Source organism: Notamacropus eugenii, chromosome 3, assembly GCF_028372415.1.
Source record: "Notamacropus eugenii isolate mMacEug1 chromosome 3, mMacEug1.pri_v2, whole genome shotgun sequence".
Lineage (NCBI taxonomy): Eukaryota > Metazoa > Chordata > Mammalia > Diprotodontia > Macropodidae > Notamacropus > Notamacropus eugenii.
Window position 1 is genome coordinate 265,794,110 of NC_092874.1, and position 14,798 is coordinate 265,808,907.

The 14,798-nt window shown below is 38.0% G+C and overlaps 1 pseudogene; it reads left to right on the forward strand.

The window, feature by feature from the left end:
• The first annotated feature begins 3,835 nt into the window (after positions 1-3,835).
• Positions 3,836-13,651, forward strand: LOC140532041 (keratin, type I cytoskeletal 18 pseudogene; annotated as a pseudogene).
• The last annotated feature ends 1,147 nt before the right edge of the window (positions 13,652-14,798 follow it).

Below are 14,798 nucleotides of genomic sequence, written 5' to 3' on the forward strand. Positions count from 1 at the left end.
CAACTAAAATCATGGCAATTCCAACTCTTCTTAAAGTAGTACACATTTTGTAGTTATTCACAACTGATAAAGTTAATCAGATTTAAAAAAAAAAAAAGAAAGATAAGAAATTCACATGTTTTATTGAAAGAAATGAAAGTCATCAAACTAGATGGTACTATCCTATCAATCCAGGTACTTTTGATTAAGGTGAAGGCAGGCCTGACCAAACAAGTCTGGGCTTGAAAGACTTGTTATGCAGTCCTTAAAAGTTACAAGAGAACTCAGAGGCTAGTCCAAGCCATGCCAAGTGGAATACTCACTATAACATTCCCAAAAAATGGTCATACAAATTTCCTCTTAAATACTCCCATTACTAGGTATTATCGTTGCTATGTGTCCTCTATTTTCAAAGAGAACCAATGACATCAAAGGGTAATGTCTTGACTTGCATGTGAGTTAGACTTGAGTAGGGCAGAGTGACCCAAAGTTGTCAGCCTCATTCTCTTTTCCAGAGTCATTGAAATCCAGTGGCAGGACAAAAAATGCTGGCCAGGGATACAGTGGATGACTTTTTGTAATGTTAGTGGCATTTGAAGATCTTCCCTGTCCCCTTAATAGGTCCATGTAGCCTGCTTTGAGCAGCCTCAACCTGAGTCACATGGAGCCTGAGTTACATGGCATGGTGGGAGAAGCTTGCCTAATGGATGGAGCAGGAAAGGGGGGCAAGAAGAGTGAGGCAGAGCTGAGGCAGAGCAGCTACAATGAGTAAGAGAGGGAGGAATTTTGCCTAGGGGAACTTGTTTGTGGGGAGGTCTAAAAGAGGGAAGACTTGGGAATGTCGGTGCTTCCTGGATTGGTGGTGTGTATGAACTTCTTTGTTACTTTGGTGGATTTGGGTTTCATCTTTGAGGAAGAGAGAGTTATTTATAGTTTTGAGTATTTACCCTGGAAATATGCATGCATATTCATAGAGGCTGCTATGGGTATGGCATTCGTGTTACATCTTTGCATCTTCAAAGTCTGACCAAACTCTAAGTGCTCCATATTGCCTGCTTTATCTGCCTTCACAGACATTGGGACAAATTGTTCTGATCTGTCCATTCCACTGGGGGAAATCTTCACATACTTGGGGTAGACACCTTTCTAACTCACTGATTATTTTGTGGCCTGTTAGTTACCCTTAACCTGGTTTAGCCCTTCTGTCAAGACAGTTTACCAGGGTATGGCCACTGTACATGCTACAACTACCAGGGAAACCAAGATAGAAACGAAGACATGCTAACTCTCAAGGAGAGATAAGTGTGTACATGTAAGTATAAAGTACAGAATGTAAGCTAACCTTATTATGCAGGGAGAGGCATTAGGACTTAGGATAATCAAGAAATACTTCATAAAGGAAGTGAGGCTTGAGGTGAGTCTTGAAGAAAAATGGAAATTCTAAGAGAGAGAAGTGAGCAAAGATTGCGTTGAGACATAGAGTCAGCCTCTGCAAAGGCATGGAGAAGGGAGACAAAATATTCTGTGTGGGGAGCAGCAAGGTGGTCCATTAGGCTGTATGGGAGAGTGGGCAAAGGGGAGTCATGGTCAATACGCCATTCCGCTTTTGGGAGACATTTAAATATTGATATTTCCTTCTCAGAGTAAGCCTGAATTAGCTCCTTTGCAACTCCCTCCCAGATTTTGTCTTCTGGGAGTAAACAGGATAAACATAATGCTTCTCCCATGTGGCAACCTTTCAAATACTTGACAAGAGCTTTAATGTTCTTCTTGAGTCTTCTCATCACTGGATTTTACATGGTTAGCTCTTTCCACAGATTCTCATATGCCACATAGACTAAAGGCCTTTCCCTCTACTGATTGCCTTCCCTTGTATAGTCTCTAGATTATCAAAATGACATAGGTTACCAATATGCCCTAATCTGTGGCACCCTAAAATGAACACAGCAATCCAGATGTTCTTTGGCCAATACAGAATGCAAAGGGATCATCACCTCTCTTTGCCTGGAAACTATACCTCTTTAAATGCAGCCCTAAATTGCCTTCCAGGAGCAATTTGGAATTATGTCCAAAGGGCTATAAAAGTATGTATACCCTGTGACCCAACAATACTACTTCTAGGTCTGTGTCCCAAAGATCATAAAAAGGGGAAAAGGACCCACATATATAAAAATATAGCAGCTCTTTTTGTCATGGCCAAGAATTGTAAATTGAGCGGATATCCATCAATTGGTGAATGACTGAACAAGTTCTGATGTATGAATGTAATGGAATACTATTGTTTTATAAGAAATGATGAGTAGGTGGACTTGAGAAAAATGTGGAAAGACTTACATGAGCTGATGCTGAGTGAAGTGAGCAGAACCAGAACACCATACACAGTAGTAGGAACATTGTACTGTGACCAGCTTTGATAGACTTGTAGCTCTTGTCAACAAGGCAACAATCTAAGATAATTCCAAAAGACTCATAATGGAAAACGCCATTCAAATCCAGAACAAGAACTGAGTCTGAATGCAAATGGAAGTGTACTATTTTCTCTTTTTTTTATTGTTTATTTTTCTTTCTCTTGGTTTTACCCTTCGGTTCTAATTCTTCTGTACAACATGACTAATGTGGAAATATATTTAATATGACTGTACAAGTATAGTCAATATCAGATTGCATGCCATCTTATGGAGGGGGAAAATGAGGGAAGGGGAGAAATTTAGAACTCAAAATCTTATATAAGTGAATGTTGGAAACTAAAAATAAATTTTAAAAAATATTTTTAAAAATCACCATCCAGGGTCCTATTTAAGTCTCTGCTTCTGCTTAAGGAGGCAGAATCTAAAGAAAAAGCAAAAGGGAAGAGGAAATCGTGGCTTTGTGGTGGAAAGGATCTGAATTCTCCTCTGCTGGTTAAAGAAAGTTACTGGAATCCTGAACACGCACCCAGATAATTTGTGGAAGAAAAGTTGCAGAGATTGTAAGTGATACTGGAATGCTCAGTTAGTTTGGGGATTATCATTCTCTTGACTCCAGGATGTATACATACATACATACATACTTATGTACATACATACACATACACATATATACATACATACATATATACATAGAACAGTCATTTATTAGTTTCTTATATGTCAGAGAGTGCACTAAATTCTGGAGATAAAAATACAAGCAAATAAGATAAATAGTTTCTACATTTTAATTCAGAAAGAGAATATATAAAGAGAATCTGAAAAATGAGCTACATGACAAAGAAATAGTCTGGAGACTGAATTGAGCATAGAAGCTTGTCATAGCTGGGGCTTCCTGGAGGTGGTTGTCCAACTGAGAGAGTCCCCAATTAGGAGAACACAGCTTCAGGGAGAAGGTTTTCTCCAAGGTGTGAAGGGAGATGGCAAAGAAGTGGAGAAGAATAGAAGTTAATTATTCTTTATTTTTCCCCCATAAATTTTCCTTTTGCTAGATCACGACCAGTGTGCTTAGACTTGAGCGTTAGTACAAGGGTAGGCCAATATTCCCCAAAGTTTCCAAATGGCAACCAGAGCTATAAGAGGTGTGAATCCATGAAGGTAACCTGGGCCCTCTCTGTCCTCAGGTGTCTCTGACAGATGGCTATAGAGACTCCCAAAAGAAAACTCTGAGAGTGACAGATCCCTCAATTCAGTTTCTCAGGAAATTGAAACACTTTTTTTTTTTGTCACAAGTATCCAATGGGAGTTTTGAGCTAAAAACAGCAGAAAGAAATTCCTAATGGATTAGTGCTGCAAGGGCATGCAACATTTCAAACCCTCAGAAACAGAGTGGTAAAAACATTCTCTCTCCCCTCTGGGTAATGAGAGAAACCAGAATCCCTCTATCAACGATGGGAATTTTCTATGATAGTGCCTTCATAAGTGTTGCTATGAGCAATACACCAGCTGTAAATGGGATAGGGAATGAGATAAATACACTGCTGCACACCATTAAGCATGGCTTTCTTATGTAAATTGATCATGAAGCCAGGATGTTGCTTTAAAATGTAAGATTCATAGAAATTTAGAAATGGGAAGGAATTAAGACAGCATCTAGTACAATGGCAAATGAGGAAGCTAAGGCCCAGAGATTGCATAGCTATCTAGTGGTAAATTCAGAATTAGAAGCACAGCCACATGTATGATTCAAGGGCCATCCTCCTCCTCTCTGCCCCCATCCTTGGACCCTTTGGTACAAGGCTCTGGGAAAGATACTTACGACAGCATAGCCTGAGCCTCCCCTGCACTTCACAAATGGAGATGTGGACAAATATACCAATGTCCCTCAGTTGCTTTGCTAAGGAGAACAAATAGGGTAAAACTGGGGCAATTCCCCACTCCTCATATGTATAAAAAGCTTTGCAAGAAAGGAACAGATCACTGATTATCCACTTATCCTTTTAATAAATAAGAAAGATTTTTCCCCTTTCAATAATTTGACTGAATAAGAAATGAGTACTAAGTTAAAGACCTACTGCTTCACAATTTGAAGAACTATCACGAAGACATAATACAGTATTTCATTCTCTGAATGACTCCGTATTATCATTCAATAGCTCTCCACTTCTCCACTGAAAATTCTTTTTACTATCCACTTTCAAGTGTTTTTTTTTCCTTATTGCAGCACAAGCTGCTTTTAGCAACTACTTTCTTTATATTTTCTATTATATCAATGGGTCATTGTAAAATGAGGAATCCAAAAAAGTTAAAATTATATTATTTAATATAGGTTTGATTAGACTTAGATGGACTAACAGCTAAACATAGGCATTTAGATATTAAACATCTGCATAAATAGGTATATACACATATAATTTTATGGCAAAGTACCAGATTTCCCTCTTTGCTTGGAATTATTCCACCAAACTGGAATTCCTTTAAATTTTTGGTTTGTTTTCATGGGCAATCAGGGTTAAGTGACTTATCCAGGGTCACACGACTAGTAAATAAGTGACTAAGGCCAGATTTGAAACCAGGTTCTCCTTGCTCCAAGGCCAGTGAACCACTGAGCAACCTAGCTGCCCCTAATTTATTTTTTATATTCAATTGTGGGAGGGTAAATAGCTCTGAAAGCATCATAGAACTTGCTCACAAGATAAGATTCTCCTTGGGAAAACATGCTGTTATATGAATATATTGACAACTTTCCCAGCTAGGTGGTGTAGTGGGTAGAGCACCAGTGCAGGAATCAGGAGGACCTGAATTCAAATCTCACCTCAGACACTTGACATGCGCTAGCTGTGTGACCTTGGGCAAGTCACTTAACCCCAATTGCCTCCTCCTGGGTCATCTCCAGTCATCCTGATGAATATCTGGTCACTGGATTCAGATGGCTCTGGAGGAGAAGTGAGGCTGGTGACCTGCACAGCCCTCCCTCACTCAAAACAAAGTCAAGTGCAAGTCATGTCCTCATTTCTCTGATGGCTTGGTCTTCTTCAGGCAACGAAAGATGAACCCACACCTTCTCGTGTCATACAAATAACTTTTTTTTCTATCTTTCATTTCTTCTCTTATGAAGTTTTTTTTTTGTATACGTATGAATTTCTTGAGTATCATTAAAAAAACAAAAAATAAAAACTTAGCCAGCATATTTATGAATAGTCATTTTTTAAAGCTAAGATGTTGATTAAGTATCTATAAGGTGCAAGGCTAGAGGCTTTACATTTGCATTGGGTCAGATCCTATGATTTCATCCATGCCAAGGATTTCTTGTGTGAAAATTCCCTCCAATTATGCAGGAAAGTGACCCCTAGTAACAGATGATCTTAGGATTGCCTGAGGATAATCCTTCTATAATCACTGATGCCAAAGACCTGATCTAGAATTTCCGTTATATACCCTTCAAATTCCAAAAACAAATCCATATAGCATCCATCTGTTTCAAAGCTTCTTGATCACTATACTGCTTATTCAGTTCATGTGAATGTCACCCATGGAAGGCTTTATGGTTTGGTTCTTTGTTGTCACTACTGAGTCCTTTCAGTACTGTCCAACTTTTCATGACCCTATTTGGTGTTTTCTTGGCAAAGACACAAGGAGAGGTTTACCATTTCTTTCTCCAGCTCATTTTACAGATGAGAAACTGAGGCAAATAAGATTAAGTGACTTACCCAGAGTCACATAACTAGTGTCTGAGACCAGATTTGAACACACGATGAGTCTTCTGGATTTCAGTCCCAGCACTCCATCTGCTGTGCCACCCAGTTGCTCTGATGCTTGGATTTTAGCAACTATTGATTTAATTCTTAATTAATTCTTAGAATTATTTAATTCTAAATAAACATTTAATTTTTATAATTCTATAGGTTCTATCCAGAGATAAACCACTTTAAACTACATTTGAAAAACTCAATACCATGTACCTTTTAGCAACCTAAATTACTGCTTGGTGAAGTGATAGTTTTATCATTTATAAGCATTTTTTAGAAGTTTTATGGTGATTTTTAAAAATATATTGTACAGATTTTTATTAGAATATATTTCAAATGTATTATGGTTATTTTATAGTTCTGAAAATATATACTAAAATTGGTATTACTTATGTGTTAATTTCTTTAAAAAGCATTGTTATAAATTTTTTTAACTAGATCTGTGAGTTCATCGGTGTAAGGAACTCCTGAATATGAAATTCCCTCCATCAATGTTGATTAACAGATGCTTTCAACTTAGGATTTTAAAATGTTGCCTCAGAGAACTAAGGTTAATTGTTAATGAATCAACAAGCATCTATTTATGTGCCAGGAATTATACTAATCACTGGGGATACAAAGAAAAGGGAAACATAAAAGTCTTCTCTCAAGGAGTTCACAGTCCATAGGGGAAATCATATGCAAATAACTATGTAAAAAAAAGCTATTTGCAGGATAAATTAGGATAATACCATGGAAGGTATTAATGAGAATAACGATAGGTTTCTTGCAGAGGTGAGATTTTAGCTGGGACATTATAGAAACCAGATAATGGATTTTTTTAAAAGGCTTGGGAGTGGGGATCAAGGAGACCATTGTTAATGGACTGCAGAGTTTATGACAGAGTAAAGTATGAAACTGGAAAGGTGGGAAGGGGTCAAGCAACGAAAGGCTTTCAAAGCAAAATAGAAGATTTTGTATTTGATTTTGGAGACAATAGAGAGTTGATTGAATAGGGGAGTAACTTGGTTAGCCCTACTTTGTAAAGAGAGATGAGAGCCTTGAGGCAGGGAGGCTATGCAGAACGCATCACAATAGTCTAGAACAGGGCTTCTAAACTTTTCCGATTATGATCCCTTCTCTTGTGGCAGCTTCATAGGTATTGTATGAACTGATGGCATGTGCAGTTCAAAGTGTACATGTTTCATGTTCAGAACTAAGGGTGCAGTGAAGTTGCACAATACAATACAGGCAAGTTCTTCCAGAAACACCTCAGATTCATTACATGTTTGACTTTTAATGAATTTGGGGGATTAATTTTTCAAAAACCTTTCACTGTTGCCAAATTTTTCATGAACCCATATGGGGTCACAACCCACCGTTTAAGAAGCACTCATCTACGATCATAAATCTAGAGCTAGAAAATATATTCTGGACCATCTTTACCTTGAAGAAACTAAAATCTAGAGGCTAAATGATTTCCCCTAGTGTAGTAAGTGCCACAGGCAGGATACAAATACTGGTCTTCGGACTCCAATTGTTCCCACAGACAGTATGTGTCAAAGGTGGGACTGAAAACCAGCTCTTCCTGATTCCAAGGTCAACTTTCTAGCCCCTTTTCCATGTAGCAAATACCTTTAATAGTCATACATTTATACAATGTATTAATTTTTAAAAAATATTTTCCTTAAAACAATACAAAAGACTACATTAACCATTTGTTATCCCTATTTTTCATAGGAGGAAACTGAGACTCAAAGAAAAAGTAATGATTTATTTCCTTAGGTAATAAGATAAGAGCCAGATTTCAATCCCAAGTTCCCTAACTCATTATTTTTTTTTTACTGAGTCACAGTGCCTTTAAATAAGTAATTTCCTTTGTCCTCAAGTAGCTTCTAATCACATCACTGGATTCAGATGACTGGAGGGGAAGTGAGGGTGGTGACCTGCACAACCCTTCGTCACTCAGAACAAAATCAAGTGCAAGTCATGTCATCATTTCTGTGGTGGCATGGTCTTCTTCGGCAACGACGGATGAACACACAATCAAGTAAGAGTGCTAAGCCATAGACACAAATAATTCCAGTGAAGATAAAGATATAATAAGTGATTAAGAAAAAAATTAAAAGATTTGTGTGTGTAAGAAAAAGATAACAAGAGAAGACAAACAAAAATTTTACCCGTTTTTATCTGAATTTTGCTAGGTCTACATGCTTAAAAAATAATCTGACTCAGTTTGCTAGTTGTATCATTGTGATTACTTTAGCAATCCATCTCCTTCCTCCTTTCATACCTTCAGTGATAACTTTCTCCTAGGGATTTAATTTTAAAAGATTTTTTTTTCCTTTATTTTATTTTATCAAGTAATATGAAAATCCGAGAAATATGTATTTAAAGTCAATAGCATTTGAGAATTTGACCAGAAGTGATGTTCTTAATGATCAATTAATGCTTAATAGCTCAGCCAGTCAATAAACATTTATTAAAAGCCTACTGTGTGCCAGGTACTGTGCTAAGTGCTGAGAATACACAAAGAGTCAAAGACAATCTCTGCCCCCTGGGAGCTCCTCATCTACTGAAAGAGTTTACAATCTAATGGAGATCACAGTCTAATAGGAAAGTTTGCATACTGTATTTTCTCTTCTCCAAAATTTCTCCAAGGGCTCTTCTCTATAAAGATGCCCTGCTTGAAAAAAAAATGTTACAGCTATGCAACACAAAATCCGCATCTCCTCTGCCAGACAATGAGTTCTCTAAAACAATGATGTCAATGTATAGAATTTAAGCACGAAAGTCTATATAAACTGGATAGACACTTTTGACTATTCAAAGCAGTACACATAATAGTTTCATATTCCTTTGCTTCCCTACCCTTGGTTTTTAGCTGATAAGTAATTGTGATTAATCCTCCTCCTCCTCCTTCTTTTTCTCCTTCTTCTCCTTCTTCCTCTTCTCCTTCTTCATCCTCTTCTTCTTCCTTTTCCTCTTCCTCTCCTTTTCCTTCCCCTCCTTCTCCTTCTTCCTCTTCTTACTTCTTCTTCTTCTTCTTCTTCTTCTTCTTCTTCTTCTTCTTCTTCTTCTGCTTCTGCTTCTGCTTCTTCTTCTGCTTCTGCTTCATCTTCTCCTCATCTTTCTACTTCTCCTTTTTCTTCTTCCTTGTTATTCTAGTAATGTTTTATTATAGCAATATTTTGAAAATTGTAAGATAAACTTTTATTTCCCATTCATGAAATATGTTCTCAAGGGTTATATTCTACATTTGACCCTGAACTATATAATTAACTATATCAAAATACATGAGGATTAAGTACTAAGCAAGGGGAAATTTTGTGGTTAAGTTGGTCAGTGCAAATGACCAACCCGGGTGATTCATGCCTGAAAAGGAATTAGGTAGCCTCCTATTTATTAGCCTCACATTTAGTCAAATCAATTTCCATATATTTGATTAATTTTAGGGTGTATAAACACACTAGTATGTATATATATGTATAATTGTCATTATACAATATGAATATTTCTTCTAAGTTTCATTGATACACATATGGATTGAAATAATGTTTTTATGCATCTATGTTCTACTGGACAATTAGCCAAACTGGGGATACATATTTGACACTAGTGTAAGAAAAGGCTGCCAGTTTGATTTCATTCATTCATACATTCAGAGAGTAGCAGAAGGGACCTCAGAGAACATCTAACACTACCTTGGCATTTTACAGATCAGAAATCTTAGTTATGGGAAAGTTCAGTGAACTGCAGATCACAGATATATAAACATCAGAGAAAGAATTTGAATCAAATCTTCTGAATCTAGTGATGGTGCTCTTTCCACTTTACATTGCCTCCCTATTCATTCATTCATTTGTAATCCACTTCCATCTCATCTTCTCAAGCAGATCCCCATTCTCGCAGTCTCTCCTTGTCTCCTGGCTGTTTCCCTGCTGCCTAAAAACATATCTATGCATCTCCTATCCTCAAGAAGACCTCATTTAATCTGTGTCCATCCTTGCTACGTATCATCTTTTATCTCTCCCCCATTAGGCCTAAACTCCCTGAGAAGGCCATCTACAATTGGTGCCATCACTTCATTTTCTCTCACCCTCCCCTTAGCTCTCTGAAGTCTGTTTCTGATATCATCCTTCTGATGTATCTTAATATATCCTTCTGATATAGACTGATATAGCCTTCTGATATCATCATTCATTTGAAATTTCTCTCTCCAGAGTTGTGAAGAACCATTTAATTGCCAGATCTTACAGCTTTTTCTCAATCTTCATCCTCTTTGATCCAATTGTAGCTTTTGATAGTACTGATCAACCTCTTCTCCTTGACATTCTCTTTTTTTCTCTATTTTCATGACATTATTTTCTCCTGATTCTCCTCTTACCTGCCTGACATCTCTTTTTCAGTCTCTTCTGATGAATTTTCAACTGGTTGACTCCTACTAATCACGGGTGTCCCACAGAACTCTTTTCTGGACCCTCTTCTCTTCACCTTCTATACTGTTTCTCTTGGTGATATCATCAGCTCTTGTGGCTTTGCAGATCTATTTGCTCAGCCCTAACATCCATTCTGAATGCCAGTCTTACATCTCCAGCTGACCATTAGACATTTTGGACATCTTGAATCAGGTGTCCTAAAGACATTTTCAACTCACCACATCCAAAATGCAACTCATCTTTCCCTGCTAACTTCCCTATCACTGTTGTAGTTACCACCATCCCCCTAGTAACTCAGGTTTGCAACTTAGATGTCATCCTTGATTCCTCTCTCTCTTACCCCATGTATCCAATTTCTTGCCAACCCTTATTGGTTCTACTATCACATCTTTCAAATATACCCCCTTTTTTGCCTCTGACATTGTTACCACCCTGAAGTAGACCTACATCCTTTTATTCCTTGATGATTTCAATAGGTTATTGGTTGATTTCCCTGTTTCAAGTCACTCTCTACTCTAGTTTATACCTGACTCTGCCAACAAACTAATATTCCTAAAATCTAAGTACAAGCCTGAGCATGTCACCCACCCCATTCAATTAACTTCGACTCCCTATTACCTCCAAGATCAAATATAAAATCTTCTGTCTGGCTTTTAAAGTCCTTCATAACCTGTTTCTTTCCTACCTTTCCAGTGGTTTACTCCTCTCCAGGTTTTCTGTATTCCAGTGACACTATCTTTTGGGGGGATTTTCCTCCTACAAGACACTGTCTCCCAATCTGACCATTTTCATTGTCTGTCCTCCATACCTGGAATTCTCTTCCTCTCCATCTCTGTCTCCTGGCTTCCCTTAATCACCAACTTAACCAAAAGTTTCTCCTTGCTTAGTACTTCCTACAAGTCACAGATAAATTCCACCTTCTATAAGAAGTGTTTCCCTGAATTCCCTTAATACTAGTGTTTTCTTCATGAGATTATTTCCAGTTTATCCCGTATAGAGCTTATTTGTAAAGTTATTTTATGTTGTTTTCCACATTAAAGCTTCTTGAGCACATGGGCTGTTTTTTTGTCTTTCTTTGTATCACTGACATAATACAGTGCCATGCCTAAAGCTGGCACTTAATATATGCCTGTTCACTTATTAAACTGACATTCATTCAACAAATCCATGCTGAGTTTCTATGTAGGTTTGGTGTTCTAGAAATTATGAAAAGCTTGACAGCATTTCTCCAGCTTTCCCTTTGGTATGAACAGAGTTAAACAAAATATGAACAAGTAGTGGGAATAGAAAATTAGATAAGAAAACAGAAACAGAAGATTGGATCCAGTCTTCTGTTTTGTTAGAGAACTCTTTTTCATGTGAAAAATTGGAGAACAAGACCAGGCGTTGTTCTAGCTTTTTTTTTTTTTAACTTGAAACAAGTTACACAGTCAAAATGTAGTCTTTAATGTTATTTTAAATAGTCTCTCACACTTGTTATCTGACAGTGCCCTAATGGCAGGGCTTTTCTTTGGTGTACATGTCAAATTTATCAAAGAAATGAGATAGTATTCATGGCAGAAAAAAGTCTGCTATATATTTTAGCACCTTTTTGAAAAATTAATGTAATGCTAAAACTGGAAAATAAGAGAAAAAAATTCTAAAACTCTGAGCTTCCAAATAGTTACTGATCTGCTTTGGTAAAGGGGGGTTCTTCACTGACAGTATCTATAGTAATGAAATCATAGGTTCAAATGACTAGGTGGCACAGTAGATAGAGCAGTGGATTTGAAATTAGGAAGACCTGAATTCAAATCCATCCTCAGACACTCACTAGCTCACTCACACACCTCTGCCTGCCTCAGTTTCCTCAACTGTAAAATCAGGGGAGGACTATTCCAATTGCATCCAGCTCTCCTCTACCAACATCATAAGTTTCAGTACCTGCTCAATCACCTTCTCCACCAACAACTGTTCCCTTGGCTGAGTCCAGGCACTCAGCCACCAGGGTTTGGAGGACCAGCAGCACCTCCAAAGTCTATATAAGCAGGACTTTGGCTCCTGAATCTCCACAGCCTCCTCCACAAGCTTCCACATGGTTGGGGAACTGGGGATCTGATGGAGGAACTGGTTGGGATCAGGGGGATCCTGAATGTAAGACCTCAGTGACCACCTTGCATCCTCTCTGGAGCGGGTACAGAACCTGGAGACTGAGAATTGCAAACTAGAAGGGAAGATCAGGGAGCATATAGACAAGAAGGACCTCAGATCAGAGAATGGGGACACTATCCCAAGACAACTGAGGATCTGCAGGTGCAGGTCTATACAAGCTCAGTGGACGATGCCAGAATCAGCCTACAGATCAATAATGACAAGTCAAGTATGAAGCAGACCCGGCCATGAGACAATCTGTAGAAAGTGACATTCACAGACTCTGGAAGGTCATTGATGACACCATTGTGATCAGGCTGCAACTGGAGACAGAAGAACCATGAGGAGGAGGTGAATTCTCTACAATCCCAAATCGCAGACTCTGGGTTGATTGTGAATGTGGACTCTCCCAGATCTCAGGACTTGAGCAAGGTCATTGCTGATATCCAAGCCCAGTATGATGCTCTGGCTCAGAAGAACAGAGAGGAGCTTGATAAATCCTGGTCCCAAAAGAGCACTCTGGTGATCACCACAAGTTCTGAGGAGGTGGAAACAGCCCAAACGAGACACTGTCACTAAACTGGAACATCCAGTCCAGTCCTTAGAGATTGACATGGATTCTCTTCAAAATCTAAAAAGCCACTTGGAAAACTGCCTGTGGGAGGTGGAGACTCACTATGTTTTTCAGATGGAGCAGATCAATACAGCCCTGCTGCACCTGGCAGCAGAGCTGGGGCAGACAGGAACAGAGGGGAAGCACCAGGCACAGGAATACGAAGCCCTGCTCAACATTAAGGTCAAACCAGAAGCAGAGATCAACACGTATGGAAACTGCTGGAGAATGGGGAGGACTTCAAGCTTGGGTATGCCTTGGACAGCAGCAGCAGTTCCTTACATGACCAGAACTCAGAGGACTGTAGACAGCAAAGTGGTGGCCGAGACCAATGACACCAAAGTTCTGCAGCATTAGAGCAAAGTCAACAAGTTTAACAAAGGCCCTTTGGTCACCTCGCCTATAAAATAAGTAAATTAAAATGGGGAGAATAACACCCCCTACCATGCGGATTATTGTGAGAAATCAATGAGGTAATATTTATTTATAAAACTCTTAGCAAAGTGCCAGACACACAGTAGGTACTAAATAAATGTTTATTCCCTTCCCCCAATTCTCAAATACAATTTTCAACCCTGAAAATAGATTTTTGTTACAGAGAAAACAAGTCGGTCGTTGACTATTATACCTGTGTCTACTTGGGTTTAAAGATCATAATTTAAAGATGAAACAGATCATAAAAGTTGTGTATACCATTGCCTTCATTTTATAGATGAGGGAAACTGTAGCCCAGAAGGTAGTCATTTTTCCAAGGTCACTATGGTAGTGATAGAGCCAAAATCAATAGCAGATCCTCTCACTTAGAATTCACACATCTGAAAGCAAGTTAAAAATTCAACTTTTTTTTTAAAATGTGTTCTACATAGAAGCAGTTGGGTAGTGCAGTGGATAGAATGCAGGGTTTGGTGTCCAGAAAATTTAAGTTCAAATCTGGCCTCATAAACTTACTATCTATACATATCTGGTCAAATCACTTAACCTCTATCTGCCTCAGTTTCCTTAACTGTGAAGTCAGTATAATAATAGCACCTACCTTACAGGACTGTTATGAAGATCAAAGAAGTTAACATTTGTAAAATACTTAATACAGTGCTTGGCACATAGTTGGTATTTAATAAATACTTGTTTCCTTCCTTGTTATATCATTAAATATCCCAATATTTTGGCATCATATGGATTAGGAATCTGAATAACTTAAGACATTTTTTTCCACACATTTTGGCAAGAGTTAAACTACCTCTTATGGGCTAGGCAAAGAGAAAAAAAGAATCCTCAAAAAAAAGAAGTCCAGCATAATAACACAATCTAAAATAAATTAAAAAATAAGGAAGTACTACAAGCAATTGGAAAGAATTGAAAAATGGAAAGTTATGAAACCAAAAAAAAAGTTTAGAAGGTGAAAACAATGAAATATAAATAAATGAAATCTAAATCAGAACCAGCTTTGCAGAATGAAATGAAACACAATTTACAAGGGAAAAAGGAAATAAAAGGGGAACAGATT